The 23,438-nt window shown below is 37.2% G+C and overlaps 1 protein-coding gene across 4 annotated transcripts in view; it reads left to right on the forward strand.

Moving 5' to 3' along the window:
• Nucleotides 1-976: 976 nt before the first annotated feature.
• Nucleotides 977-23,438, forward strand: part of LOC136843347 (transient receptor potential channel pyrexia-like) — a 67,053-nt gene continuing 44,591 nt past the window's right edge. For all 4 annotated transcript variants that reach the window (XM_067111641.1, XM_067111642.1, XM_067111643.1 and 1 more), the window contains exon 1: nucleotides 977-1,441. The gene's annotated coding sequence lies outside the window, so the exon portion shown is untranslated. The remainder of the gene's footprint in view (nucleotides 1,442-23,438) is intronic.

The following is a 23,438-nucleotide window of genomic DNA, read 5'->3' on the forward strand; positions in this document are numbered from 1 at the left end:
CAAAAATTCATTCCTATCCGGTCTTTGACCTGTAAATATGACCATAAGCTTGACCTTACTTGCACATCGGCACAAATCTCGCGCATGGTTCAAAAGTTATGGTCAAGCTCAAATAAGTATTGTGGTCTATGACCTCTATGCGTGATCTTGACCTCACTGTAATGCACTACAGGGTATGCCACATGAAACACGTGCATAACTGGACTAATTCTAATTGGGCAACCTGTTAGAATGTATATACATATACAGTATATATATGTATGCATATACAGTATATATGTGTATACATATATATATATATATATATATATATATATATATATATATTATATATATATATATATATATATATATTATGTGTATGTATGTTTATATGTATGTATATATATATATATATATATATATATATATATATATATATATATATATATATATAAGATAATAATTCTGTGGTTGTGTATTTACCTTTATATCATAGGCCAAAGGCAAATAATGCCTGCATGATTCCATTACTTTGCAATGACAGTACTTCCTGTCTTATCAAACAATCGCAACATTTTGCAACTGTAGTTAATCATTTTCTTAGGCTATATGACTTTTAAATTGGGCTTTTTCGGGTCCGCGGTACTATGTAAAATTATTTAAAGGACAATTAAAACGAATGGTAAAGAACAAATCTAACCCAATAAATACCCAGTGAATCGTGCAGCTGGCAGCAGAGTACTTCAATAGAAAAACTGCAATCTTAATTACCCCTTTTTTTCTGGACATCGTTGTCCGCTTTTGCTGTCTAATATTAAGTATTTGTGGATATATTTATTATATAATAGTTCTCTTCTGTTGATAAGATTAATGTCAACGTATTCTGGGAATAGTTTTGGGGGGAATACCCGAAAAAAACGCGGGGAAACTTGGGCAAATTACATTGTTGGCAACTGCGTTTACCACTATCACGACGTTGTCCCGGATCTTCCTTTAACAACTCGAGAGTAACGTTAAGTATACGGCTCACTTCTGACCTAGGAAGTAGGAACCAGTTCCAGATAATGTAGCACAGTATCGTTTTTTTTTTTTAACATAAACCTACGTGCTACAATAATAGAAAAATACTACATGGCAACTTGAACAAAACGTTTAGCAGGGCTAAGGGTTAGAATGTGAACCCACATTGAGCACTCAGGTCGTTGAATGAATCGCTGTCTAGTGCCCAAGCTCCAGAGATACCCACACAGTGCCCGTTTTTGATGTTTCGTGGCGCCTGGCAGCCCACTGTCAGTCAAGCTAGTGTATAGTTTAGTGCTACCATAACTGTGAAAAGTTATCAACTGTATTAAGTGATTATTTTATATTGCGAAGTTAGCGAATCGTGTTGTGAAAATCCCGTGTCACTCAGATACAATTTGTGAAGGGAATTTGCCTGCCATGACCTCAAAGTAACAAGGTAAGTTATTTACGCACTCCCTTTTTTTTTTTTTTTTGCTATAAATAACGATGACGTGAATACCAGTTCATTTCAAGCTAATCACTACTACGCACTTCTAGCTGTAAGTTAGAATGACGGTGTTAGTGATAAAAAAAGACGATATATATATATATATATATATATATATATATATATATTTATATTTATATATATGTGTGTGTGTGTGTGTGTGTGTGTGTGTGTGTGTGTGTGTGTGTGTAATGTCAACGGTAGTATCAGTGACATTGCGGGTCTGTTAACACAATCCTATTAAACTGTAATTTCTAGTTCAGTCATTAACCGACAATTACTCAATTATTGAGCTTAACAGTGATTGAGTGATTTGAATGATTATGTTACACTGCAACGTCAAAGGTTAGTGAGGCTAAAGGTATAAAAAAAAATTGCTAAAAAACAGATCAAGGTTTTTCCATGAGTCTCACTTGGTACGGTTACAAATATACTTGAACACTTTAGAACTGCTTAGGATACACTAGCGGATCTAGAAAAATTTCATGGGGGTGGCACCAATTTTCATATTATACATACATACATACATATATATATATATATATATATATATATATATATATATATATATATATATATATATATATATATATATATATATATATATATATATATATATATATATATATATATATATATATATATATATATATATATATATATATATATATATTATAGATTTTTACAGATTTTTTTCCTATTTTAATATTTCTCATTTATGTTATTATGTAAATCTTCAATATTATTATTTTGTCATTAATTTTCATGGGGGGGCACGTGCCCAGGTGCCACCCCCTGGATCCACTAGTGTATACTGCACACACCGGTATGTGCATATGCATATGTACATATTCATATTTACATATGTACAAGTGCATATGTTCCACCTATTTTCAGTTCCGCCAGAAACAAGTCAGCACGACGGGCTCCTTTTTCGAAAAGCTTCCTCCTCCATCTCTTTTCCTCTCTCTAATCCCTCCTCGAGTGCATTAAAACTGGCAAGTAAAACACAGAGACTACTGCGCCAACACAGGCATCCTGACGACAACTGAGGTCTGGACAGGAAACATTGTTTGCAAGCAGTTTCCAAGCTAATAGCAAACTGTTTACAAACAGTTTCCAAGAAAACAGTTTGCAAAGCTTGTTTCCAAACAATTTTTCCTATTGTGGACAGGCCTTTAGGATTCAAAATGCACGTTTAGATCTGTCGGTAGGGAAGGCTTAACTCCACCAAATTGTTCGTGTCGCTCTAAAAGATTCTCTCTTCTCTCTCTCTCTCTCTCTCTCTCTCTCTCTCTCTCTCTCTCTCTCTTTGTGTGTGTGTGTGTGTTCGTGTGCCCTTGTATTATTTATACCACTACAGCAGATACCAACTGAGAAGGCCTATCAGTCCTAAGGTACTGCTTTCCATGTCGTCGTAATTTTTTGTACCTAGACAGCGATCACAATCTCTGTTTAGAAAGAAACTTATTCTGTTGCAGCAAAAGCATAAATGGCCATAGGACTAGCGGAAGGACAAGACCAACATAATTGTTGTTATTAACTCTAATAGATAGAAGGAAAGATTTTCCTTGGGTGGATGTACATATTTTTTTAGCAATATTTATCCTGCATTTAAGTAGCTTAAATAGCAATCTCGTCTTTTATCTGAGCAGTTATTTATTCTAATCTATTTCGGCTTTTATCTTGTTCAACTTAGGCTCAAATTGCCTCAATATTTCATCAGTTTTTTAATAGAACATGATTGCTTGCGCCTACTTTTCACCCCTTTTTAGTTTCTGAAAAGAAAACTATTTGCTGTCCGTCCGCACTTTTTTCCGTCCGTCCTCAGATCTTAAAAACTACTGGGGCTAGAGGGCTGCAAATTGGCATGTTGATCATCACCCTCACTCATCAAACATACCAAATTGCAACCCTCTAGCCTCAATAGTTTTTATTCTATTTAAGGTTAAAGTTAGCCATAATTGTGCATCTGGCAACGTTATAAGCCAGGCCACCACCGGCCCGTGGTTAAAGCTTCATGGGCCGCAACTCATACAGCATTATACCGAGACCACCAACAGATAGATCTGTTTTCGGTGGCCTTGATTATGCGATGTACAGAAAACTCGATTGCACCGAAGAAACTTCGGCGCTTTTTTACTTGTTTTTTCAAGACTTTCGGTTACCGTGGGACAAATCTCATCAGCTAATAATGTGATTTCCATGTTAATATTACGGAGGATGACGCCAGTTTTTAAGAACGAATCAGATCAATCAATCAGTCAATCTTTATTCGAGTAAGGTGGCCACCTCTTCCATTTGGCTACCTTTACAAGTCGGTGCCACTACGTGACCTTCACACAACTCAGGACCCTGATACAAGTGAAGGGAAGATTTCCATGGTCGTAACCATGGTCCCTGAATAACGCCAAACCCTCCTTTCTTCCTTTAAAACCAAACCTGATTATTTTTTTCCTAACCTTGACCTTTCATCTGCAAGGTAACAGCCACGCTCCCTCACAAAATGTTTGTTGCGAGAAATTCGGGTGACCTCTATTTCGTTATCTTCTTATCTTTCGCGATCCCACGCAAATATTTTGTTATCTTTGATCCAGTGAGTTTCCTACGTTTGTAAGGACGTAGGATCCATGATCCTTGATTGTTCTACAGGATTACAGATGATGATTGTTCTTATAAGATCACAGATGAAGATTGTTCTTTGTGGTAGAAGGACTAAGTGTCCTGGAAAATGCATTTAAAAGGTTTTCTGCATTCATATTGACACAAATGCAGTCTCCTGAGAATGCGTCATTTAGCAGGGATTTGGGCTTTTTTATGTATATTCATCTTCATCGCTACCATGAAAAGAAGTACTTGCTTTATATAATTTTCTATAAATTGGCTAGCTCAAGGGATATTTGCGCTATATAATTTTGCATAGATTAGTTAGTTTAAGCAGTATTTGCCTCATATAATTTTACATAGATTAGATAGTTTAAGCAGTATTCGCTTTACATAGTTTCGCATAGGTTAAAGAGTATACCTTTTCATATCCATCATCGAAATGAAATGAAATTCCCAGTAATTACGTTAAATGTTACGCGAATCCCGAAGTCATTTCGTGAAATTGGCTTTATTCGGAAAAGGAAACGGAATGGTAGAAACAATTAAACAAGATTATTGAAGCGAAAAAATTGCATATGATTCAGCCATTCCCGGTAATCTTTGGCCGAGGCCTAAAGGAACCTTTCAGGCAGGCTGAGTTTACATATATATATATATATATATATATATATATATATATATATATATATATATATATATATATATATATATATATATATATATATATATATATATACACACACACACACACACACACACACATATATATATATATATATATATATATATATATATATATATATATATATATATATATATATATATATATATATATATATATATATATATATATGTATGTATAAAGGCAATAGCTACGAAGGGAAATGTGACACATGCAGTGGTTGCTAGGCCTTTCAACTTACTGTCCTTTATTTAGTAGACTGATAGAAATATACAAATAAGTTTACAAGAAAGCTCGTGTAACTAACAGATGGGGATTATAAAGGAACAGATGTACCTGGAATCCAACACAGTTGAAGAATTAGTGGATCTACCAAAACAAGGGTAAATATTTGAGAGGTTTAACAAAAGATTAGGCCCAACAGCTTGGAAGTAGGAAAGAGTCAATTAAAAGATTAAACTGGGAAAGAGACTAACCACCAAAGATGATCGTGGGAAGAATAACCTGATTACATACGTTTATAAAAGTACAACAACTTAATATAATCTCCTTTCGGTAAACAATAAAAAATTTTTGCAAAGTGAACATTTAAAAAACATATATATTAAACATACAAATACATAGAAAATATATATAAGGTAACTAATTAGTAATTAAGTCAGTTATTTTATCTTTAAGGTCATTCTTGAACATTTTACTAATACACAGGACCCAAATAATACATGCCAGGCTAAGGATTCACTGAAATCTTTTAGAATCTGCTATTATATAGCTTACTTCCAGCAGTAATTTTAACCTTAGCCCTGACATGTATTATTTGGGCCTCTGTATTAGAAAATTTTCAAGAGTGACCTTAAGGATTAAATCACTACTTAATTAGTAATTAGTTACCTTATATATATTTTCTATGTATTTGTATGTTTAAAATTATATTTCTTTTAAATGTTCACTTTACAAAAATAGTTATTGTTTACCAAAAGGAGAATATATTGAGTTCTTGTACTTTTAAAAACATATGTAATCAGCTTATTCTTTCCACAGTCATTTTTTGGTGGTCAGTCTCTTTCCTTGTATAATTTTTTAATTGACTTTTCACTGCTTTCGAGCTGTTGGGCCTAATCTTCAGTAAAACAGCTGTCCATCCTCTGGCCTCAGCCATGAATCCGGGCTTCTCTTTTTCACTCCCAGCTTCCATCTTCCAGGTCCAGTGAACTTCCAGCAGCCCCCCAACTGCTGTCCATCCCATTGGCCTTGGCCACAAGCCCAGGCTTCTCTTTGCACTCCAAGATTCCATCTTCCATGGCCAGTGAACTTCCAGCGGCCCACCAACCGCTGTCTATCCGCCAGCCTCGGCCTCAAGTTTAGGCTTCCCTTTCGTGCTCCCAGCTTCAGTCTTCCAGGTCCAGTGAATTTCCAGCAGCGCCCCAACCGCTCTCCATCTGCCTGCCTCAGCCACAAGTCCAGCCTTCTCTTTTGTGCTCCCAGCTTCCATCTTCCAGGTCCAGTGAACTTCCAGCAGCCCCCCAATCCCTGTCCATCTGCCGGCCTCGGCCACAAGTCTGGGCTTCTCTTTTGCTCTCCCAGCTTCTATCTTCGAGGTCCAGTGAACTTCCAGCAGCCTCCCAACCACTGCCAATCTGCCTGCCTCGGCCACAAGTCTGGACTTCTCTTCTTCCAGTGCCAGTAAACTTCCAACAGCCCACCAACTGTTGTCCATCCACTGGCTTCAGCCATTAGTCCAGGCTTCTCTTTTACACTCCCAGCTTCCATCTTCCAGGTTCAGTGAACTCCCAGTGCCCCCCCCCAACCGCTCTCCATCTACCAGCCTCAGCCACTAGTCCAGGCTTCTCTTTTGCACTCCCAGCTTCCATCTTCCAGTGCCAGTGAACTTCCAGCAGCCCCTCCAACCGTTCTCCATCTGCTGGCCTCAGACACAAGTCTGGGATTCCCTTTTGCGCTCCCAGCTCCCATCTTCCAGGGCCAGTGATTTTCCAGTGGTCCCCAAAACGCTGTCCAGCCACTGGCCTCGGCCACAATTCTGGGCTTCTCTTTTGCACTCCCAGCTTCCATCTTCCAGTGCCAGTGAACTTCCAGCCACCCCCCCACCGCTGTCCATCTGCCGGCTTCAGCCACAAGTCTGGGCTTTTCTTTTGCACTCCCAGATTTCTTCTTCCACAGCCAGTGAACTTCCAGCTGCCCCCCCAACCACTGTTCATCCGCCAGCCTCGGCCACAAGTCCGGGCTTCTCTTTCGTGCTCCCAGCTTCCATCTTCCAGTGCCAGTGAATTTCCAGCAGCCCCCCAACCACTGTCCATCCGCCAGCCTTGACCAAGAGTCCACTCCTAGCTTCCATCTTCCAGTGCCAGTGAACTCCCAGCAGCCCCCCAAACACTCTCCATACACGGTCCTTCACAGCAAGTCTGGGTTTCTCTTTTGCGCTCCCAGCTTCCATTTTCCAGGTCCGGTGAACTTCCAGCGGCCCCCCAACTGCTGTCCATCCTCCGGCCTCAGCCACTAGTCCAGGCTTCTCTTTCCCTCTCCCAGCTTCTACCTTACAGGGCCAGTGAACTTTCAGCGGCCCCCCAATTGCTATTCATCCGCCGGCCTTGGCCACAATTGTGGGCTTCTCTTTTGCACTCCCAGCTCCCATCTTCCAGGGCCAGTGAACTTCCAGCGGCCCCCCAACCGCTGTCCATCCGCAGGCCTCGGCAATAAGTCTGGGCTTCGCTTTTGCACTCTCAGCTTCCATCTTCCAGGTCCAGTAAACTTCCAGCGACCCCCCAGCCACTGTCCACCTGCTGGCCTCAGCCACTAGTCCGGGCTTCTCTTTTGCACTCCCAGCTTCTATCTTTCAGGTCCAGTGAACTTCCAGCGTCCCCCCAACAGCTGTCCATCCGCCAGCCTTGGTCACAAGTCTGGGCTTCTCTTTTTTGCTCCCAGCTTCAATCTTCCAGGGCCAGTGAACTTCCATCAGCCCCTCAACCGCTGTCCATCCGCGGGCCTCGGAAACAAGTCTGGGCTTCTCTTTTGCGCTCTCAACTTCCATCTTCCAAGTCCAGTGAACTTCCAGCGGCCCCCCCAACCACTGTCCATCAGCCTGCCTCAGCCACTAGTCCTGGCCTCTCTTTTGCACTCCCAGCTTCCATCTTCCAGTGCCAGTGAACTTCCAGAGGCCCCCAACCTCTGTTCATCCACAGGCCTCGGAAACAAGTCTGGGCTTCTCTTTTGCGCTCCCAGCTTCCATCTTCCAGTGCCAGTGAATTTCCAGAGGCCCCCCAACCACTGTCCATCTGTTGGCCTTGGCCATGAGTCCAGCTTCTCTTTTGCACTCCCAGCTTCTATCTTTCAGGTCCAGTGAACTTACAGCGTCCCCCCAACAGCTGTCCATCCATCAGCCTTGGTCACGAGTCTGGGCTTCTCTTTTGCGCTCCCAGCTTCCATCTTCCAGTGCCAGTTAACTTCCATCAGCCTCTCAACCGCTGTCCATCCGCAGGCCTCGGAAACAAGTCTGGGCTTCTCTTTTGCCCTTTCAACTTCCATCTTCCAAGTCCAGTGAACTTCCAGCAGGCCCCCAACCTCTGTTCATCCGCAGGCCTCGGAAACAAGTCTGGGCTTCTCTTTTGTGCTCCCAGCTTCCATCTTCCAGTGCCAGTGAACTTCCAGAGGCCCCCCAACCACTGTCCATCCGTTGGCCTTGGCCACGAGTCCGGGGCTTCTCTTTTGCACTCCCACCTACCTTCTTCCAGGGCCAGTGAACTTCCATTAGGGCCCCAACTGCTGCCCATCCGCCGACCTCAGCCACGAGTCCAGACTTCTCTTTTGCTCTCCCAGCTTCCATCTTCCAGGGCCAGTGAACATCCAGCGACACCCCAACTGTTGTCCATCCACCGGCATCAGCCACAAGTCCAGGCTTCTCTTTTGAGCTCCAAGCTTCCATCTTCCAGGTCCAGTGAACTCCCAGCAGCCCCCAAAAGCTGTCCATCCACCAGCTTTGGCCACAAGTCTGGGCTTCTCTTTTGTGCTCCCAGCTTCTATCTTCTAGGGCCAGTGAACTTCCAGCTGCCCCCAACCGTTTCTCATCCGTGGGCCTTCTCTTTTGCACTTACAGCTTCCATCTTGCAGGTCCACTGAACTTCCAGCAGCCCCCAACTACTGTCCATCCGCCTGTTCTATAGCTAATCCCCTGGTGAGAGGAGATTCAGATCTTTAGCAGCCTCCTGGTACATCCGATGTATGTGCCTAGATTACATCTGGGACAGGTATATTTGTAGATTACACCGGGTGTAAACAGGGGGTTGATTCTGTCCTTGAAATGAAAGAGCTATAGAACAGGTGGTCGACTATCTAATCCTGATCAGTCGAATGTAAGAAACCATAGCAAGATTTGTAAAACACATATAGACGCCAAGGACTTTATTACTGTGGGAAGAACACGAAGTATGGAGGAACTGACCACCCTTGAATCTGTAATGATCAAATTGACTGTCCCTACCCTTACTCACCAATCAGCATCAACCCAACTGTTCATTGCATAGTTTGCTCTTGTTTTTAGCCTCTGTGTGCTTCCCCCCACCTCGCCCTCTCTCTCTCTCTCTCTCTCTCTCTCTCTCTCTCTCTCTCTCTCTCTCTCTCTCTCCTGTTCTGCATTTCTTGTTAGTCTGCTTTACGCTACCATTGTGGGCAGGTGTTTTGTGCTTCTTGCCTCTGCTTTTGGTTTTTCCCCTTGTTCTGTTTTTTAACTGCTAATATGGTGTACTGTAAATAAGTAATGTAATGTGTATAAATCTTATCTTTTATGCGCAAATACTGTTTATTTTAATCGCTATTCCATCCTGGAAAATGTATCAAGCGGTACGAAACGTCGGCGTCTTAATAAATGGATAGTAAACAGAATGCCTTTTCATAGCTCCATTATATATATATATATATATATATATATATATATATATATATATATATATATATATATATATATATATATATATATATATATATAGTTAATTAGTTGGACATTTAACTTATTCTTATGAATTTTCGTTTACAAATCTTTGAGTCACCTACTTTAAACTTTGTTGATTTATTAGTTACATCAAAAGTTATATTTCCTAACTCTAGCGGATCCAGGGGTGTGCCCAATTGCCACCCCGCTATATCCGCTAGTGTTAGGAAATACAACTTTAGAGGTAATTAATAAATCACCGAAGTTTAAAGAAGGTGACAAAGATTTGTAAACGAAAATTCATAAAAATAAGTTAAATGTTCAGCTAATTAACTATATGTAACGATGCTAAAATAGAAGTGAAGAAAATATTGGTGGAATTATATAAGAACGAAATATATAATACATGTTACGCCCTTCCTACGCACTATAAACGGTTTAGAATAGATATGGGAATTTATTTATATTTTTCGCACGACCAATAAAATTGTCGAAATTTAACACAATCCTAATGACTAGTGGTGTGCGTGCATTTAATTTGAAAAATGAAGTGTTAAATAGTCATAGTGCTGTTCCCGAAGCTGTAGAATTGTCTGTCATCTTCTGATTTCGCCTCAGGTCTATAATGTCCTTTCTCTCAGGGACGGTGCATCAGGGCTCTTATCGTGTATACTGACATAAAATAATCGCAAAGTGTTCTTAGCCGCAATCTAGCCATCTGAAGTTCATATAGCGACAAAAATTTGTTCCTCTAAGAATGGACTCATTATCATCATGCATTCAGATCCCATATGATCTGCTCTCATAAAATTAAATAGTTCACATAATTCCTCTCCAAATTCTGCAGCATTTGAGGCTAATCTAATTTGTTTTCAGTAAATTGGTTACGTGAAGAGAGGATCGGTGTTTTCAAGTAGCATTGCTAGACTGATCTTAAAACTACTTCACGGTGACTGTAATAGTCGCCTTTTTTTTTTTTTTTTTTTTTTTTTTTTTGTCTTGGGGGAAGGATCTTTTTCTTACATTTCATTATTGCCAAAGTATACCTCGATAGTAAAGTACAAATGTACCCTAATGGAAAGGATTAACCCGGGGCTACCAACCCAAAGCTATAATAATTGTTTTCCTCCTCACCATCTCCTTAAGGTAAACGCAGATTTGACAGCGCGCGATGAAAGAATATGCCACATTGCTTTAATTAATATTTTCATATGCTATTTCTATCAATATTTAGTTACAAAATTGCCCTCATTATTATTAGATATGTGTCTCATATAAAGCCTTCTTTTAAAGAATCACAAGGAGGTCTCTAAATGCCAATTCGCATAATGAGGAAAGCAAGTTTGGCATCGCTGCTTCACCACTCGACATATTGTAATTAAAGAACACAAGTTGAAGAGTTGAAGAGGCCGTACGAAAGATAAAATGTCAATTAAAGGATCATCCAGTTATAACATCCATAAATCAAGCATTTACAGTATGCAACTGGCAGCTATATTTGTCCCCCTTTTTTTCCCAAGAAGTTGGCCGCTGCGAAGGAAAAGTTTAATGATAAAAAAAGTTTTGAAGTTTTAATCAATACCAGAATTGAATCAGATTCACCGATAACTCTTTACAAAATGCTATCAGATTCACCGATAACTCTTTACAACGAAAAGATTAGAGATAACTTATCGCGCGCTGATGCTATTCACCACACTGAATAATCACAGTTATGATAAAGTCATTCATTGGCACAAGCTTTAGTTTTGTTTAAAGATAACTAAACTTAAATTCTGGGATTCTCTCCCTGCTTTCGTTTTCAGTGGGTCTTATAACCTTCCTAATGGAATTAGGGTCTACTGATTTCATTATTCTTCTCTTGTTGTTATTCCAGTCGGACCTCATCAAGGTAATGGCATGAAAAATATCGCAATATGCGTAGTTCCAACTTTAAAGTAATTGGAATTCTATATATATATATATATATATATGTGTGTGTGTGTGTGTGTGTGTGTGTGTGTGTGTATTATATATATATACATACACACATACATATACAGATATATATGTATATATGTGTGTATTATATATATATGCATACACACATACATATATATACATGTATATAAATGTATATCTATATATATATATATACATACATATACAATATTGAACTTGCCCTTTGCTTTCCAGTGCTGTAGGTATGACTTATTGTCATAGAACGTTAACTGCCTTAATTCCTTTGTCAATCATTATTTCTTGAGTTATATGAGAATGACTACACGGTCAAAATTCCACGAAAATAGATTAACGTAATTAGATGTGATATTTAAGAACACAATACAAAGTTATATATTCTGTTTTGCCAACTAGATATTTAGTTGCCTGGGTTCCTGTGGGCACCAGAAAATTAGGAAGACCCACGCGGGGGCCAGATGAGTGGTGATGTGTGTATAAAATCACATTAAGATATACAGTAAGTGGCATCGTTTCACAGAGGTGGAAATGATGATGATAATGGGTCACATTTATAATCTGATATGATAATGTTGATGTTTAATCCGGCAAAATTTTAATTATAATCAGATGAGAGATTTATAAACGAAAATTTGTAACACTTTTTTTTTTAACTAATTCCATCTGAGGTCATTTTTATGACCTTGCTTGAGACTGGGAAAGTTTAATCTAGGAAAACAGGCAAATGTATTGATGCCAAAGTTTCAATAACTCAACGTAAAGTTTGCACGTCTCTTTTGCTAGCTCTGCCTCGAGTCATTTTTAAAGCCTGGTCTATTATAAGTATACGTAACTTTATGAATTTTTTTATTGCGGAGTCTGCCATAAAAAAACTACATTACCACGTAACAGGCTATGTACTGAAGCGAGAAATGATAAATAATTTTTTTCATCTGCTTCGTAAGGTCGGAAAAATTATTTGCAAGTGTGTGCACGTGCTGGTTTTGTGTGCAGAAGACACTCATTTTTATTTTAGTCTCACAGTTCGTATAAATAGACAGAAATAACACCAGGGACTTGTGCGCAGAGGTCTCCATAGATCGTGCTAGTTCGTCAGTTGGGTTTATACTGAAACTGAAAGAAACTTTTGGTTACGCGATTTATGTTTGTGTGGGAATCTTCCTCGTGGGGCATTGCATGGCTCCCTTGTATTCATTTATCTGGCACTCCCTTCCCTGTGCCCGTACAGTAACCCACCCCCCTCGTACACAACCCCCAGTACGATAACCATTACAGTTTTGACGCCAGTATCAGTTTCTATGACCTATAAATCAGAGATTTTTACCTTTTCTGCTTTGGTGTGTTTAGCTAGTTCATATTCTTGATTTATTTTAACCAGTTGTTATTTTGAAATAGTTATTAATACATCAGTTAATAAGTTACTTCAACATTGCATTCAACATAATAATTACTATTGCTTATTTATTAGGGAAGATTGTGAGCCAGCGTGTGCAAATTGCATTTTTTTTCACTTGTGTTGAATTTCACGGAAATTTGTTGATTCTTGTTCCGAGAATTTTTACCATACTGTTAGTAAAACGTTACTAACCGTTGCATAAACTGAACAAATAATTTCACCGGACTTGGCTTACATCTAGAATGAATTTACTTATTATCAACAACGCCCTGTTAAAAGAGCCTAAAAGCATATTTATCATAGTATTGAGTATGTAGGACGACAAACCTTCTTTAAAGAGAGAGATGAGTGTTACTACTTCGGTCTGTTCATTTCCTTTCCTTGATCAGTAGATGTTTGTTTTCTTTGTAAATGCAGACACCTTCAACAGACCCCGCAGTTGGTATCTGCCCATTTTGATAACGTAAAATACAATACTCAGTTGATGTGAATCCTGAGCAATAGTGATTGCGCTGTGATGCGGTTATGATAACTCTTCGAAAATACTAAAAAATTAAACCAAACTTCTTTCCAGAATCGTAAAGTTTATTTGAATTATGAACATAACTTTGATTGGTATTTAATGTGTACCTTTATGCCAAGGCATAAATAATTCCATTCTAATTCCAATAAAGAAGTTGGTTAAAGGATTTAACACTTGGTTTGTGTTTCGAAAGCGTAAATATCATAAATTAGTTCTGAAATTATTCCCTCAAAATATCGATAAATTTTTTATAGTCAGATCTCCATGCTGTAAAATCTTTAGCAACAATTTCCAAAGTTAGTAAAATCTCTCTCTCTCTCTCTCTCTCTCTCTCTCTCTCTCTCTCTCTCTCTCTCTCTCTCTCTCTCTCTAGGCTTAACCACTTGACCCATAATGGTCATTCGGCCAACAGAAAAAACATTCATAAGATAAATTTTATTACCGTCCTCTGTACTGTAAAAAAAACAAATTGCATTTTGTTGTCGAACACATCCGCTTCTGTTTATTATTCTTACTGTCGTCAAGTAAACGCGGCCGTTTAACATCATGCCAGTGTTTAGAGTAGTAACAGGCATTGGCATGATAAGAAGGAATCTGTCTTGAAGGCAGGATCCATGCTCTTCAGTCTTATGAAACCGGTCGCACGTATTTCTGCTTTAAGGCATATGTGCCATGTTACGTAAATAAAATGTGCACGTGTGTTTACGCCACTTATATATATATATATATATATATATATATATATATATATATATATATATATATATATATATATATATATATATATATATATATATATATATGACTTTTATCACATCACCGTGATTCATATACAATCAGTAAGCTACAAACGTCCTTTAATATCCAATTCGCTCTACCTCGGAAATAATATATTTTCATATATGTTACCGAAGGGGAATTTTTTTTAGTTGATAATAAGTACGCCGTCCCGTGGGCTCGAACCAGCGATGGACAGGAACTCAGGACTACAGTGGACGCATTAACCCAATCGGCCACAAGTGAGGTATAAGTGGATATCGGCTCCCATGTACAAATCACCCGTCGAACTCGGGTGTTTGTATTTGGAGACGATATCCACCCACCTCTGCCATGTTGACCGTGTAATGCGTTTGTCGCACGCAGCCATGTTATGACTTTTTATCACATCACCGTGATTCATATACAATCAGTAAGCTACAAACGTCCTTTAATATCCAATTCGCTCTACCTCGGAAATAATATATTTTCATATATGTTACCGAAGGGGAATTTTTTTTTTTTTAGTTGATAATAAGTACGCCGTCCCGTGGGCTCGAACCAGCGATGGACAGGAACTCAGGACTACAGTGGACGCATTAACCCAATCGGCCACAAGTGAGGTATAAGTGTTGAAAATGTTTTTGTAAAAAGGAAATTTCGTTATGGAAGGAGGACCAATCAGAAGAAAGTGAAAGGGCTCTATGGATAAGGGTGGTTAAGGAATTTAGCTTGAAATTGAATGCACAGGAGCTATAAAAATTAAGGCCCAGACCTGTAAAAGTAAGTTTTCTATAAATACTAACTTTGAAACCTTCAGGAGATCGGGAAACTTCAGTGTCTAGAAAGGGAAGTTTACCATTATTTTCTTTTTCTAGCGTAAAGTTGGTATTGTTGTGTAAACTATTTGCATAATCTAAAAAGGAATCTGCGTGGTGTGGGTGTGGGCCTTAATTTTTATAGCTCCTGTGCATTCAATTTCAAGCTAAATTCCTTAACCACCCTTATCCATAGAGCCCTTTCACTTTCTTCTGATTGGTCCTCCTTCCATAACGAAATTTCCTTTTTACAAAAATATTTTCAACAAAATTGTTTTCCCTTGACTTTATTCCAACGTAAAATAAAGGACATTTTAAATAACCATTTTAGCCCTCCCTCTCCTTCTTTCGATGTTCCCAAATTAGAATACTACTTTTCCTTTCCTTTTGTGCATGGTGGTGATTTTTTACGACATCTGAAGCAGATTATAACCAAACACTTCCCAGCTGTCAAGGTCAACATAATTTTGAAGAACCCCAAAAGTCTTGGTAGCCTTTTTAGACACAAGGAGCGACTTCCTCCATTGATGCAGTCGGGCGTGGTGTACAAGTATACTTGCTGTTGCAGTCCGCAACAGATTTATGTCGGAAGTACGCGCCGGTTGCTCAAAGTGAGGGCAGATTGCCACAGTGGACTGAGCTATCGTACTGGTCTTAGGCTAGCAAAACCTGAAATGTCCAACATTAGGAATCATTCATTAATTTGTAAAAACCCAATAAACTATAAAAACTTTGAAATAGTGACCACGACGCAGAAGGAACACCTCCTTAATATTTTGGAATCCTTGGTTATCAAGAAAATTGTTTCATCGCTCAATAATCATTTAACTTCAACCCCCTTATACATAGCCTAGTACCCCTCCCTTATTCCTGTTTACTTCCTAACTTTGTTTACTCTCATCAAACTTTCATCCTCTGGACTTTACTACAGAAGGTATTCTATTCCTTATTTTGCCACTGTCATTTTCAGTTTTTAAAGCATTTTAATTTTGTAAACTCTGTTTTAAGTTTTAATTAGTGTTTTTTGTATCTTTTTAGCCAGAAAAGATGGGATATGGGTGATCCCGAAGCGCAGCTATTAATAAATTTGTCAATGATGAGCTGACTGTTCTTCCTATCCATACATCCTACTATAAGACTGTTTGGCTTAGCCTCCCTGAAATAAGAATATATATATATATATATATATATATATATATATATATATATATATATATATATATATATATATGTATGTATGTATGTATGTATGTATGTATGTATAACTGAATCACGAAAATATGGAACGTGATGAATATATGAATAAAGATAAAATCCACGAAGGAAACGGAAACACTGGAGTGCTGCGAGGCCTTTCGACGCTAGGTCTTTTACTTAGCAGTGTTTCCGTTTCCTTCGTGGATTTTATCTTTTATATATATATATATATATATATATATATATATATATATATATATATATATATATATATAATGTGTGTGTGTTATATAGATATAGTATATACATACACACACGTATATGTATATATATGTGTGTGTTTCTATGTTTCATTAGAAAGATATGTTTTGCGGTTTTGAGCTTTATCAGTTTTTTATTATTATTTTTATTAATCAAACCTTTGAACTTGAAAGCCAGTCACCTTGTCAACAGAGAATTCCAGGAATGTTAAGAGAAATATATTGTGTATGTATGGGTGTATGTATGTATATTTTCTCCATCGTCTCTCTTTTTCCTATAGCTTTGTTTGGGTAAGGAATGGTATTGTTTTTGCCGTTGACTCAACAAAAAAAACAAAGAATGTAATGACAGGAAGAAGCGAACAGGACTGATACAAAGCTGTATGACGTGACATTTGCAAGTAACGAGCAATACAACGAAGATTCCGGAAATCGTTCTCAACCTGCCGTTCACAGAAGCTACAAGCCAGTTTCTTAATTCATGTATATCACGAATAATTCGAATGCTGATTTTAATTATGATGTAAATAGTGCCAAATGTACTGGGCCATAAAGGGTTCATTTTCTGGAGACAGTTCATTTTGTCTTAAGTCAGTGTGACCTGATAAAATGATGAAGTATCTTTGAACATGTTCTGAATTTCTTCCTTAACGAATTATGGAATATTACCAAAGATTTTTAAAGATGTTGAAAAATTCACAGTTCAGATGAAAAGTCCCGTTCATTGTTAAACGTTGTAGAGAATATGTTGTATAGGTTTTTATTTAATTGTTTTGATTTCGTACAAGCATGCTAATTTCTTAATCATCTCATCAGCTTCACAGGTGCATTGTTTGTTAATCATGTAAGTGTTGCTGAATAATGCTTGTTCTTCTGCAAAATGGTTTCTACGTTTTGCACCTTTCTATGTACTTTCTGAATTTTGTAGGTAACGATTTCAATAAAGAAATAAATTCTCGAAAAGGTAATTCTACTTAGTTACGTAAGGCTCCAATAGAGATATCAGGTCCTCCGTTTAAGACTGGGCCAGTGGGAGTGACACCAATTAAAAATGAAAAGGGGCTAATGACAGTATGCTGACGGTAATCGGTGTCTTTTCGTTTCAATTCTCCTTATTAGTAACAGATGGTAGTCCCTTTTCATTTCCTTTCTCACTCCCAAACGGTAGCCTCTTTCCTTTTTCATTTTATATATAACTCTTACATAGTAAGAATTAAAACACACACACACACACATACACAAACACGCTCAGCTTAACGAGCTTCCTGGCATAAATGAAACCACGACTCTGAGTGCAACTGTTAATGATCATTACCATGTGCAACATAGACAAGGTGTTCCTCCATGGTTACGATACCTTCGAAACGAGTAGAATTAACGAACCAGTGCATGTGTTATTTAGAGCCAATCTGAACATGTTCTTAGATACTCAGTCCATCTCTTAAGTCGTTGAACTAACCTCAAACTTAAGGCATGCTAGACTTCCGTTCCCCCTTCTTTAAAAGGACTGAGAGTTTCTCTTTCTTTTGGTCTCGTAGAGTATTTTTTTGACAGCTGTAAAATTTTTACCACAGAGAAAAGGTGTTCAAATAGTATGACATTGTTTTAAAAGCCACAAATCAAATTTCTATATTGCTATTATTACAGTTGAAGTTGTTCAACACTCCATTGCGAAGGGAGACGCTTTCTAAGTCTCAAGAATCATGTCAGTCTCTAGGAAAACAAAATGTGCCGGAATTCCCACTTATTTAAAGACTTAATGAATCCGAGTTCGGGAGAAAGATTTTGCAGGCGACTGAAATATTCACAAACAGTTTTCATCTACACCAAATGCGCTAGAATGAGACAACTTATTGTTTACAGTAAATAAAATGCAGAACATGCGGGCTCCTGGTTTCTCAACTATGTGTAACCTTCTTAATATCCAAGTGTTACTGCCGCAGAAGACTAACGTCAAACAAGCCATATATGCGTTGTGGATTTTTTTATACTTCAAGAAAATAAAACAGCATGAATCTGTTTTATAGAGATGGATCGTGTTACTTACGTACGTGCGTTATTTCGTTTGTGGTTATCGTCTTGAAGTGTTAAAGAATTTCCTCTTGATGTACTCCTTTTGAATACTTTTTGTATGACTGAAAAAAACACACACACACACACACACACACACACAAGGTATTCTTTCCTTGAAGTGACGAAGAATTTTCCGCTTAGACAAGTCTCTAAATTTACCACCCTCTTGTCAATACAGATCTGTTTTTATGATAGGAATGAAATGCAAATGGACTGTGATTGTATCTTTCCTCCTTCCAAGTTTTAGAATTATATCTCGGTTTTTGTTTTCCTTGATTTTTATAATATAATTTCTTCTTCTACCGATTCCTTTCTATCTTTCTCTTTATTCCCGTTTTTTTCTTCGGGCCTGGGCTAGAAAATGGCATTAGGTGACCCGTCTGATTTGTCTTTGCTCTTACAAAAAAAAAAAAAAAAGTGTCAGACGAATGTTGTTCGATTGGACAGTAAGAAAATGGACAAATTGTGTTGGACGTTTCCCAGACAGTCGCTGCTTGTAAAAAATAAGAAGCATCCTTACCAAACTTAATTTACCATAACCTAATCTACTCCAGGGCTCAGGGTCCTACTTGACCAGCTAAGGAATAATAGATTTCTTTGCCTTCTGGGACCCATATCTTATCTATCAGGACTGCGGTAAAAATAGCCTCTGCAGTGGCGTCCGAAAAATGGTGTCTGTCTTAATGATCATCCAATTGAGAGGACAAGAATTTATGGGGTGAATAAGGATGAATATGATAATCATGGATTAAGTCATAAATATTTTTTTTTTAAATCGAGGTTTCAATGTAGCGTCTGTCGAATATATAACTTTACCGTCATTGCTCAAGAATTAAAAATCAATTCCATTTCTTGTTAAATACAAGCCTTAGACACTTTCTAAAGACAGGAGTTTTTTTTTTTTTGTAAATTCTGGGAAGGAGAAATTCTATGTAAATGTTTGTGCAATTTCCACCAAGTGGGTTACGTATAGTTTGAGAGGGAGATTTATGAAAAGAGTCATTTTCATCACGAAAACGAATGAAGAACTTTTGTATTTACAAACATTTTTTAAGCATGCCCAGAAATAATATATATATATATATATATATATATATATATATATATATATATATATATATATATATATATATATATATATATATATATATATATACTGTATATATATATACATACACATATATATGTATATATATACATATATATATATATATATATATATATATATATATATATATATAGTGGCTTGTTTAATCTTTGTTTCTTTCATGGGGATCGTTTATATATATATATATATATATATATATATATATATATATATATATATATATATATATATATATATAAACGATCCCCATGAAAGAAACAAAGATTAAACAAGCCACTGTATTTTAAGCAGAGACGAAGGTCTATGTAAATTGTTCTGATGATAATAGCTCATTAAATTGTCTTTGCTTCTATCTATGGGTCTTTTATAAGAGTATATATATATATATATATATATATATATATATATATATATATATATATATATATATATATATATATTCTTTTTCAAGAGTATATATATATATATATATATATATATATATATATATATATATATATATGTATATATATGTGTGTGTGTATGTGTGTGTGTGTGTATGCAAGATACCGGTACATATACGGGGACGAAACATGTAACATACCATACTCTTCAATAGGAAATAACTTGAGTTGCCGGATGGGTGTACATCACAAGTGCTATGCCGTTCGCAAACTTAGATAACAAATCCATTTGAGCAAAGACAGGACCAAAGGGATGCGAGAGACAGTCAAGTAGAAGCTTTGTCCTGGGCGTCGGATTCTTTTGTTTTTTTACTTCTTTTTTCTTCGATCTCATCGCGTCTGCCAAGTAGGCGTCATTACAAAGGCTTAACTAAAACAATTGTTGAATAGTTGGTAAGTGTCTAGGTGGCTATAGTGTATTGAAAGTTATCTTATATTTGTTTTTTTTAACCTTATCATTATTATCTTATAATGAGTGTGGTGACTCAGTGTCCCATTCCGTTGCTATCTCTAGCCTGTAAAAAGCGTAGTAACCCACTATTCGGTATTGAAGGAAATTACTCTGTTCTTGGAATTCATTTTGTCAGGCTTTATTATTATTATTATTATTATTATTATTATTATTATTATTATTATTATTATTATTATTATTATCATTATTGTTGTTGTTGTTGTTGTTGTTGTTGTTGTTATTTTCATTATTGTCCATTCCATGGAACAAACAAAAATGCCACAAACTTGTAAAGGAAGCTTCCTCAGTAAAGAGAAGACGACACCAAGGAAGAAGAGCAGGAAAAAATAACAATTAAAAATTGCAAATATGAATACAGAGGTGCAACAAAGGTGTATAAGATGAATAGGCAAAGGGAAGGCCTCTTGCTTGTACTCAAGTTGGAGAGCCCAAAGCTTAGAGACATGGCTCTAAGGCAGGTAAAGATGACAACTGGATTGTCCCGGCAAGCACAATAGTAACAGAATAGACCTTTATCAGTTAAGTAAATCACTGAAATTTCTGTCTTTAGAGCAAATCCCAATTAAAAGGAGTGAATTATTATTATTATTATTATTATTATTATTATTATTATTATTATTATTATTATTATTATTATTATTTCACTAAAAAAATTACCGAATATCTGTATGAACCCATGCTTCTTCTCGTGATTTCGCCGATCATAGAGACTGCAACTATGTAACATTCAGACGCTGGCGTTAATGACCACCAAAGCGTGAGTAACAAATGCAGTTTAAAATAGTACAATCGTTTCTTTATCTCACCAAAGCCACCATTAGTATGCACGCTCGTTGGCAAACCTGTAATTAAGACGTGGTTCGATACAGCCGCCTCTGTCTTTGATAATGTAACCGTGTAATCGAGACGGACGTTAGTTTCAGAGATAAAGAGCCCTGGGACACAATGAAGGCAGCCAGTCACTCGTACGCGAAACAGATTGAGCCTTGCTGAGGCTTCATGAGAGGAAAATAAGTAACGTTAGCTTTTAGATGAAAGTGAGACGTTTATTCGCTCGTTGTGATCTACTATTTCCTTCGCAACAGAATCCTTCGAAATTCAGTTGTCCATCCACACCTATTTAGACGCGAAGCCTTGATAGGAGGCTATGCGTTGGATGAATGTAAAGCGGCATGATTTGACTCTAGTGACTCATCTATACAAAGGGCGTCTTAAGGCGAGCTTTGAAGTTCCCTCCAGGGAGCATCCGAGAGACGTACACACGAGCCAACTTCATTATATTAGTCATAACGAAATTTGATCCACTGGTTTCTTTCATTGACTTAATACTCATTCTTGCGATTGGTGGCTTCCACTAGTCTCACGGGGTACTTAATTGTTAAAAGAAAATAACATTAATTAACAGGTTTACGCTTTAATAAAGATATTGTGTGGTAAATTTTGTAGAAATATCTGGACTCTCGTCAACCATCATAAAAAAGAATATCAATAGATATACGACGCTACAGGCGAAGATAAATGACAGGGACCTGAGAAGAGAGCAGAGTAATGCTCAGAGTAAGAAGCAATAAGCAACATCTGTTTACATAAGAGGCAAAGGCTAAGCATGGTTAGTGTTGTCCCCTGGACGGACAAACAAAGAGACCTCTGTTTTGGCGGGTTTATGCCACTATCACGCCACCGCCACCCTCTGAAAGGCTTGCGCCATTGGCGACATAAAATGTCACGCGATATACACACCGTTCATAATAAGCAGCTTTAATTCAAGATCGTCTCGAGATGAGGAAGTAAAGGAAGAGGATGGGTCTAGTTGTGGATGATACTAATATTAGATCTGCACTGCATTTATCCCACTTTTCCTTTTTATTGAATCGGTTTTTACAGTTCTGCTCACATTTCATAATTAGCTGGAGTCTTCTTACGAAAGGTTTCAGAAACGTTAGTGTTTTAAGATAAGATAGTCACCTATCACCTTAAAAGCTGACAATTAATAAGATACTGTCCATTGTGAACAATGACATATTACATTTTTTCCGCGTTTTGCTGGGCTTATCTATTTATCGTACTTGTCAGTTACAAAGCTATTATAGCTGACAGACTTGAAAGTTAAGCATGTAAATAAAAAACGATAAAAAAGACACACGATAGTTTTATTACAGCTCAAAGGAACTTTGTTGTCAACCTCATTGCTCACACTTTGGTGACTTGAGATTCTGTATGTTTACACTTTTTGCCACTGTTTAATGGTGTGTCAGAGGTCATAAACACAGGTTACTTTTCCACCCTCTCTTGTTTGATAAGGGTTAAAAAAGACATTTGTTCGAAAACAGAGGAGTGATTTGGTGTTTCATGGTACAGGTAAGGGATAATATCGGTTTTTGTTTGTGTTTTTAATTACGCAATGTATATAAGCCCTTTTTGGTCGATGGGGAGTTGTGTACGTTTTTGCACTTACCTTGTACCTTGTATGTATATGTATGTATGTATATACATATATATATATATATATATATATATATATATATATATATATATATATATATATATATATATATCATATACAGTACATATATATACTGTACATATATGAATTTTTTGTCACACGCGTGACTATTTTATGTTCACAAATACTAAGCCACAGATATCGTTTAATATCATATTAACTACATCTTGGGAATAACTTACACCCAGGGGAATTATAAATGATTAGTGC

Source organism: Macrobrachium rosenbergii, chromosome 11 (assembly GCF_040412425.1).
Source record: "Macrobrachium rosenbergii isolate ZJJX-2024 chromosome 11, ASM4041242v1, whole genome shotgun sequence".
NCBI classification, from domain to species: Eukaryota; Metazoa; Arthropoda; class Malacostraca; order Decapoda; family Palaemonidae; genus Macrobrachium; species Macrobrachium rosenbergii.